This window comes from Notechis scutatus, chromosome 1, assembly GCF_049901735.1.
Source record: "Notechis scutatus isolate UNSWTSFEM ecotype Mainland chromosome 1, rNotScu1.2, whole genome shotgun sequence".
Taxonomy (NCBI): Eukaryota; Metazoa; Chordata; class Lepidosauria; order Squamata; family Elapidae; genus Notechis; species Notechis scutatus.
This window is the reverse complement of record NC_142009.1, coordinates 242,631,554-242,641,285: the sequence shown is the minus strand read 5'-3', so window position 1 is coordinate 242,641,285 and position 9,732 is coordinate 242,631,554. Positions and strand designations below refer to the sequence as shown.

At 38.1% G+C, this 9,732-nt stretch overlaps 1 long non-coding RNA gene across 1 annotated transcript; it reads left to right on the top strand.

Moving 5' to 3' along the window:
* The first annotated feature begins 2,096 nt into the window (after positions 1 to 2,096).
* Positions 2,097 to 6,962, top strand: LOC148133299 (uncharacterized). The gene is made up of 2 exons (XR_015746651.1): positions 2,097 to 2,286; positions 2,979 to 6,962. It is a non-coding gene; the product is annotated as an uncharacterized LOC148133299 (long non-coding RNA).
* The last annotated feature ends 2,770 nt before the right edge of the window (positions 6,963 to 9,732 follow it).

The window sequence follows — 9,732 nt, the reverse complement described above, 5'->3', positions numbered from 1 at the left end:
GATGTTGTCCCAGAACCAACCAGCTCTGGGCTGGAAGATGGGCTGTGATGAAAACAACACTCGCCTGTCCCCAGTTAGAAAAGAGAAATGAAGTGAGAGTGATACCGCTGGAAGATCTCATCAGGAAACATGCAAGCAGTATGTGGGTAAACAATATGTGTTACAATTAATTATCCCTGAAGTTGAGAGGCTATCAGGAAGGGGGCAGATCATAAGGCCATTATGAAGTAGCTATTTAGGGAAGTCTCTCTTCATTCTCTTCAGACCAAATGCCTGAGCTTGTGAAAGGCAGCAATGCCTCAGGGAGAAGTAATATTGCTATTGGGTCAGAGAATCATTTGAATAAACAAATAAACAGGTGGTGGTAAACCATCCAACCAACAGTATCATAAGATATCCAGAGGGAATAGACACAAAACAAACTACATCTGAAATAAAGAAGTAGATTTCTTAATTATCTTACTGAATTCAAAGCAGAACACCCAGGTTTTTTGTTTCCTAGGATGTCGTGTTTTGTTTTGTTCTCTTGTTGGATTCCACCCCCCCCTCAAATGTTTTATGACCTAGCTAGGAAAGTATTGTGGGAACAGTTCACATTTCTCTGAAGAAGCACAGCAACAAATATTTGTCAATGTCTCTTTCATTTTCATGTGCTAATTGTTATTACCTGTAATTCCTGTCCCTCAGTCTGGGAAAAATTATATGGTATTGAGCACTTTATGCTCAGCTTCTTTATACTCTTCTAATTTATTTGGTATTTATGCAGTTAATTAAATGAATCATAAAATGCTTTCTGAAGGCATTATATAATTTACAGAACATATTAATGCAATATTAGTAAACACATTCATAATGTAAACTTGATAAAACAATTTAATACCAAACTAAAACAAGCCCAATATCATTAGAAGTGAAATGGACTGTATACATATCTAATGCAATAAATAGACAAATAAAGTGTTTTAAAAGTAGAAATGTGTGGTGGAAGAATACATTAATTTGCATAATGAAAGAATAGATGGCAAAGGTGATGGAGTTTGCAGAGATGGCAAAACTAATTACAGAGAAGAATTTATCTAGCTTTGTTTCCATCTGGAAACCACTTCTGGATTTTATGCTTGAAATTAAAAAAAACTGAAACTTTAATTTTAGGTTTCAACAATTAGAATGACTTTGTTATAGAAATGGCTTACAACAAAAGGTTGGCTGTAACTTTATTTTTGTATTCTACTGCACTAAAAAAGTTGGAAGTCATTACTTTTTTCTTTCTTTTTCACTTCTTCCTGAACTTCTTTTCTTTCTCTTTTTCAGTTTGTATTTGTACTTTATCGTATAATAAACTTTAGTTTAAAAATCTACAAAAAGAATTAGAATAGCATAATTTGAGGTTCAGGTGGTATTGTTTTCTATGATTACGATGAAGCTAAGATTAATGTAATGATTTTAAGAATCATTACATATGAAATGCCATATTCAAAATATGGACCAGGTATAAACCCAAACTGTGATGAAAATCCCTTTATGGCTTCAGGAAGCATTTTATAAGAAAGAAACAATTTCTTAATTTCAACAATAAAGAAAAATGTCATTTCTTATTACTTTTTTTTTATTCCACTTTAAGTCAAAAGTTTAACAGTTTTTAAATCTATTGAAAACTTCTTTAATAAGGAAATTTAATAAAAAAATTTTTTAAAAGAAGTCTATAGTGCATGGCATTCGTGATATTCATTGTGGGATATGGAATTGACAGAGACAATGCTTTTAAGTTAAGCTAATGACTATTTGGGTTTTAGCTCTCTGTGGATCTATGGCACAAATTAAACAGCATCTCTTATTACAAGCAAGAGCTGATAGAAAAAAGGTCCCCTAGAATATCAAAGAAAGCAACACAGTTGGCTTGTTGCCATTCCAAAATTAAAGAAATATGAGAATTAGATGACACCTTATGAGACTGTGCTGAACAAGAAATCAGACAAGCTATATATGGACCGAAGTTTAGACATAGAGCTTCAAGAATTAATCTGCCAGTACACGCATGTGCGAATTGCTTGATCTAGTCTGAGGCAAAGAATGTAGTCCAAATGCAAAAGCATGTTTGCATAGCTTCTCTAGACTGGGGACTATAGGATGTACTTGGCCCCATGTAACAAAGAACAAAACGAAAGTCCTGCTTAATTCAGTCAGTGTGGTTTGATATTTTAGGCCAGGGATTTGGAACACGAATTCAACCCCTTTCCTCTGACTTAGGCTAGCCTTTCAGTAGAAATTACCTCACAAAATTACATGGTAAGTGTATAATAAAGTGTGTGCATGTATGGAATTATGAGCTCCCCATGAAATAGAGTGTGTGCTTGTATGTAATTATGTGTAGTAATAAATCACATTTAGTGTATATAGGTAGTCCTTGACTTATGATCACAATTGAGCCCAAAATTTATGTTGCTAAGTGAGACAGTTGTTAAGTGAGTTTTCCCCATTTTATGATCTTTCTTGCCGCAGTTGTTAAGTGAATCACTGCAGTTGTTAAGTCAGTAGGACGGTTGTTAAGTGAAAATGGCTTCCCCATTGACTTTGCTTGTCAGAAGGTCAGGAAAGGTGATCACATGTCCCCCGGGATCACATATACACATGCAACTGTCATAAATATGAGTCAGTTGCCAAACATCTGAATTTTGATCACGCTACCATGGGGATGCTGCAACAGTAGTAAGTATGAAAAATGGTCATAAGTCACTTTTTTCACTGCCGTTGTAACTTGAAGCAGTCATTAAATGAAGTGTAAGACGAGGACTACCTATAACTAAATCTACATTGTATTGGCTTTTGCTGGAGTCACTTATATATTGGCCAGATATACTTTTTTCCGATGATTTGTTCGGAAACTGATGTCTGGGAAAGCAGGGATTGGAACTGGTTGGATTTGAAAGGGGTTATTTATTGTCCATTCTTCCAATAAACCCCTTCTTCTATTTGTAAAGGACAGAGTTACAGAAGAGAAAATATCTCCAGAGGCTACAGGATGCTGTAGAGTTGGTAGAACACAAGCTTTTTTAAAAGAAAAGAAGCACCCTCAGACACAATGCCACGATGCCATAAAGTAGAACAAGTAGGCATTGCTTCGTGCTTGCCTCCCTGGTATGCAAGCCTTTAAAAATACCACAACTAATACCTTGAGTAAAGCATAGATTAATTTCTATGCCACCTGGCAAAGAGCTGTGGATTAAAGCCAGGCCCTCCGTATTGAGCTAATGTTCTGTGAATACTATCTCAAATGCCCAACCAACTGACTTCTTGTTTAAACCATGGACATGTTGCTCTTGTTAGTCCGTGCTCTTAAGTGTTCATTCTCCTGTTCCCCTCCGAATGCAAAGCTCATTGTTTCAGTAGAGGGGAGAAAAAGACAGTAAACATGTTCAATTAAAGCACATTACTAGAACCAGCTGTTAAGGCTGCCCGAATGCCAAGGGCTTTAGCAAAAGTAAATATCCTTAGCGAAAGAAGGCAGACACACTTGATCCTTGGAGGCAAGACAACAATTTCCTTCCTGCTATTCAGAAAAGGAGTCTTTGTTTTAGATTGGATGCTAGAACCATGTAAAGTTCACCAAAGGGATTGCCCAGTAAGTGTAATATTTCACAGTCTAGGACAGTAAGGTCTCTATGCTATCGCCCTAGGAAATAACTATCCCATCAGGCAAAAAACTTCATGTAACTGTGCACTTGATACTCTAAATCAGTAGGTTTCTAAATCAGTAGCCCACTCTTTTTATTTTTTACTCCATGTAGTTATAGTGCTTAGACTTATATACCACTTCACAGTGCTTTACAGCCCTCTCTAAGCTGTTTATTGCATCAGCATATTGCCCTCACAATCTGGGTCCTCATTTTACTGACCTCGGAAGGATGGAAGGCTGAGTCAACCTTGAGCCAGTCAGAATCGAACTGCCAAATTGCTGGCAGGTGGCAATCAGCAGAAGTAGCCTACAGTACTGCATTCTAATCACTGCGCCACCGTGGCTCTTATATATATATTGATTGATTTGGTTTTTATCCCACCTTTGTTAATTTATAAGTAACTTAAGGCAGCAAACATATCTAATATTCTTCCTCCTATTTTCCCAACAGCAACAACTTCTGTGAGGTGAGTTGGGCTGAGAGAAAGTGACTGGCGCAAAATCACCCAGCTGGCTTTCAAGCTTAAGGTGGGACTACAACTCACAGCCTTCTGGTTTCTAGATCAGCACTTTAAAACTAGGCCAATAATTAAATATGTCCATCATCCCACAACAAGTTGCATTGAAATCTCCAGATACTCTCTGCTCTCAAGATCTTCTGAGAATACCACCTTCCAGATGTGTTGCATTAAAGCAAGGCCAAACACAAGGTATTCTGGGAGTTTTTAAGTCCCTATGGGTCCCTATGGATTGGGGAAGGCTATCATTTTTTTATTTAGTATATATATCATCAAGGCCAGTGAGGCTATAATGTTATGCACACAGCAGAAGTCCTGACAACTGACAGTTGCTAGTCCATTTGTTGCATGCGGCGCACCACAAGGGCAAACTACCTTTACATCAACTAACCTGCAGTGTTCTCAGAGGAAGTTGGCTCATCCAGGACCTTCCTCCACTGATTGTATCCAGGCAGATCCAGTGCTGCTTCAAGTTCCCCATGCAGAATACAGCCAGCAGTTTCCCATCACCATCATCACAGTATCTATCTACTCACAATGCTTTAGAACTGTTAAGTGGGCAGGAGCAAGAGACAAGAGACAGGAACTCATCCTATCCTGAGAAGCTGAACTCGAACCACCTGAGTGGTTCAGCACATACATGTCATTAAGCTTCTGTGCCACCATGTGCCCTAAGGCTGTCATGATAATGAGATGTTAGGAATGCAATCACTGGCAAATAGCACAGAATATTCTAAGTGATGGTGATGATGTCCATCCATCATATTCGAAGAGGACTTTGACTTCTAACAGGTTGTGGGCTGTCCGCTCTAAGTACAAATAGGCAACATATCTCAAGGAGATTCAGTGGTATGCATATCTATTCAAAACTACACCCATTATGTTTCATGTGATGTATATTCAGGTAAGAGAACATGTAGAATAATAGACTTGATGTTACAAAATCAAAAAAGCAAGTTATAACTCTAATAATAAAAATGTAACAAAGTTACATATAAGCTTGCATGATGAAGTAATTGAATTGCGGTATAATTGATGGCACATAGTACAGTAGAGAAAACTCTTGATATATAAGATGCTTCCATACCGAAGCTCTAGACTTTGAACAGCTACTCCATATTTGCTTCCTTAACAGATATTTTTTGGTGGCAAGAATTGATGGAAAAAATGAAAAATATTGTTTGAATTCTTCCATTCCATGAAATTATGGCAAAATGTAGATGGATGGGAGGGAGAGAGGAAGGGAGAAAGGAAGGGAGGGAGAGAGGGAAGGAGGGAAGGAGGGTCTTCTCTTTATCCCACCACTGTTAAATATATCTTTAGTGACATGTTAAAGAAGAGAACCTTTTTTCTAGCTGAAACTCCTGCTAAAGAATGTCATATGGCTTATAGTCTCTATTGTCTCCCCTAGCAAGGAAATCCTTTACCTTGTTAAGTGAATGAAAGCCTAAGAGGTACTGTTGAATTGATTAGTGCTATTCACCTCCAATATGTTTGTATAATAAAGTTTAGTCCTGTTTAATTATACATTCTAATTTTTTAAATTATTCCAATTATGATTTTCAGCTGCCTGGAGTACTTTGAGCAGCATTCATTGGTGGAAAGGAAGACTCAAAATTAAATTAACTTATAATTATATGCTTTATTCCGTGAAAAAGTTATATTTCAAAATGGAAGAGTCACATTTCGCTTTTAAATATTCAGATTATGATATTTTTGGATAGTTTTAGAATTTTAGAAAGTGGAACAATTTCAGTTTAAATCTACTCATACATCACATATATTCTATTACATATCGAACCACTATGAAAATTGTTTGCACGCATCCAAACCCTAGTTTCAGGTGTGATGCCATTTCAGATATTGCTGAACTACAGTTTGCCAAGGGATCAGAGAAACCCAATGACACTCACTTTTGCAACATACACTTGTTCTTTCTCGTTGTCAAAATGAGATGTTTGGAAGAAGATATTGCAACCCAGAACTGCCTTTGGTTCCAATTTGTAGCAGTCACCCTTTGAACCTATCACAACATCAGCTATTATTTACCAAGACATGGTTGAATGGAAGGACTCTGCTTCATTCAGAGCCATGACACCCACAAGCTCCAGAGAGCCTTTCTTTGCTTACAACATCAAGAACAACACAAGTTCTCCTCTCCCAAAAGCCCACTGCAGATCCAGGCAGTCTCTTATTGCAAAGCCGTCAGACTGGCTGGCACCCCCAAAGTAGCTTCTTCATCTCCAAGACAGCTGCACCGCAGGCATGACGACTGCTCTGCCAGTCAGGAAAGAGCTGGCTGAAAGCTGTCAGAGCACACCCAGAGGTCTTGCATGCCGGAGGAACCAGCTGTCCTGAGACAGTAAACACCATTCCACAAGAGTTGGGATCAAGCAGGCCTCCATTCATGCAGAGCTTCCACAGTGTAGCGGTCAGAATCAGCAGAGGCCCCTGGAAAGAATTCCACCTCCAAAGCGATGTAGCAGTGACAAGGGCTTCTTAACTGTTGGCCATGGGAAATGGCTGGAGGTGTGACCAGGACAGGAGTCAGAGTAATGTCATGGCACATGTGTGATCTTGCGTGCATGCATATATGCAAATACACTACCAGAGGACTGGACTCGGCTTCTCAAAGATGCATCAAAGGAAAAATGAGCATGGGACTGTTTGTAAGCTTTACAAAAAAAAATATGCTTAAGGAGCAAAGGTTCCTTTTTTAGTTGTAATGTTGAAAAATATTAGTTCTTTTAAAATAAACAGATAAGTAGATATTTCTGAGTATTATTTATGATAATATATGTCCTGCATTTCTATACTTTTTTTTAAAAAAAAAAATTTTTTAACTACAATTTCTCTTCTTTAATTTTTTGGGAGGATGATCTTTTGCTCTTTATATATATATAAAAATAGTTGCAGCCATCTTTTCTAAGATGATTGATTGGTGATGGCTCATCACATTTTTGAAGGGTCTCTTTTATATATATATTTATGTGCTTTTATTCATAGTACTTTTGTATTCTTTGCAACTTAGATAGTATATTATCTAGCAATACTATGTTACTACTTGCAAACCTTTAAATATGTGTTATGTATTCTCATCATTAATCTGAAAACAATTGGCCATTTCCAGCACTACTATCTACATGAAGAATTCCACATATAAAGTGTATTATACATGTGATCCATTTTTCTGAGATATATAATGAACAGGACTGTGCATGTTTAGCCTTTCAAAAAAGTAGAAATCACTCTGCTTAAGAGGCAGAGCAGTGCTATAGTTTCAAACTCCCATTTTCCCCCAAATAATTGATTGGCAGATTTTTTTTGCATTTTCAAAAGAATGTCGGTATGTCAGGCATTCCCTCCCCCAATAAATATCTTATCACACCATATTTTTTTTCGTCACCTTTGCCATTAAACATGTTCCAAACATTCAGTTCCAAGAATCTGAAAGCAAACCAGAGCAGATCCATTTCAGACTTCTAAATGATTCTTGCCACCCTTACAAGAAAAGGCCTTTTCCCTCCTTCCTATTTCAGCACTCATATTCCTGTAGGTGTATCCTATGCTTTTGGACATAATTGTCTCATGGCCATGTCCCAGCCTCAACTCCATTTCAATCAACTCAGTTGGAACAGTGGGTAAACACTCCATCAGCTAATCTGATTTGATCCATGGAGAGATGATAGCACTTCGAACGTCTCTGTGCTTGTGTTAATAGTTTCAAAAACCAATTTGTCCTCGCAACCAATTTTTGCTGGCATATTGAAAGTCTATTCTGCTAGCCACAAGACTATTCTGCCGGCCAGAAGTCAAATTTATATGAACAATGCATAGAGTGGACCTATTTGGGTCTGTATGAGCTAAAAACGTATCTACTTTTCTCTCTTTGAAGGAAGGGTCATTTGTTATTTCATTGGCTACTGTTGACTCTCTAGGGAAGTGGTAACATACTCAGTGGCTGGCAAACCTCAATTTTAAAAAAGAGAGAGAGATCTGGGTGGATGGCATTCTCGGTACTCAATTATGGAATGGATTGGGTTGAGCAATGCATGGCTTTGCCAGCTCCTGGGTCACAAAGAACGAACAACTTGCTAAATGCATATTTGATCTACAATTGCTGATGATAAAGTGGTTTTTTGGGAATGATTTGCAGAAGGGATGACTTGGGAAGTCACAAGGCTGTCCAGTTTGTGCTTTGCTGAAGGCAGAATGCATACACTTTGGAAGGAAAACAGAATTGCAGATATTTATCAGATGATTTTCATACATTCATTTCATCAATAATTTTCCCACACATTGTTGGGGCAAAATATACTTCCAAATCTCAAAGGAATCAAATATGTGGCCACCTCTACTTAACAGTGTTGTCAATCTCTAATCCATCACAAAATGATCTGAGGTAGACTTGTGACAATTGTGACTTCAGGTCACTCAAACGGTCTGGGAATATGCGTATTGTCAATCCATCTGTCTTCCAACTGACCAATAGGGAAACACAAAGAAAGGCATTCAGCTCTGCATTTTCTGGTTGGTCATTACCGCTATGGACTTCTCATCACTTCCTGGGTGCAGGAACAGATGATGTGAAATCTTCTTCCCACGTCCAGCCCCCGTTCTGGTTTACAGCTTCAATTCACAGTGGTTGTCTTTTCACCAGAGAATCCTCCAGAACAGTTGGTCTCCAGCTCTTCACCCCATTCTACTTTATTCTGTTCAAATAGCTGCCATAGCTCTGATTAGCTGTGCTACCTGGCAGACCACTTTTCTTCCAGTGGAAGATCCCTGCCCTGGACAGCCATTTTCTTCTGTATACTCTCTGATGCTCAACTGTTGCCGCTGTTTCATAACACTGAAATTGATCCAATGCTGGCCCATTAAGTTCATGAGTATTCTAGAAACTGAACCGAGCATCTTTTGATGTCTACTCAGGCTGGATGAAGCATGTTCCCTTTGCTTTCCCATCTCCAGCTCAAAGTACCGTAAAGCTTTCCTTTCCCTTACTTTTTTTTTCTTAAAAAACAATCAGCTTTAAGTTGCAGTGTAGGAACATTGTTTCTAGTAAACTGAGCTCTCAGTTTCCATCAACCTATAGAATAATGCAAGGGATGAAAGATTGGGAGACAAGCACTTTAATCTGCAATGCTAAATTGCCTGCCTTGCCTCTAGAACCCTGTCTGTCATAGCTTAGGTAATTAAGATGATTTACTGTCTCTGGAGTTTCCCAGTCATCCAGGTCATAGTTGTTCCAAAGGTACTTTTTCAACTGGGCTTTCTTTATTTTTCCTTGAAGATGTTTTGCTTCTCATCCAAGAAGCTTCTTCAGTTCTAAGAAAGGAAAGAGCTGAAGAAGCTTCTTGGATGAGAAGCAAAACATCTTCAAGGAAAAAAAAACAGAGTAAGAAAAAAACAGAGTAAAAACACCTTTGGAACAAGATGACCTTACCTTGTAACCAATGCTTCACTTTATTTAAGTGTAAGGTGACCAACCGTCCTCCTTCAGGGAGGACAGTCCTTCTTTTGTAAGTTCTGTCCTCTCTT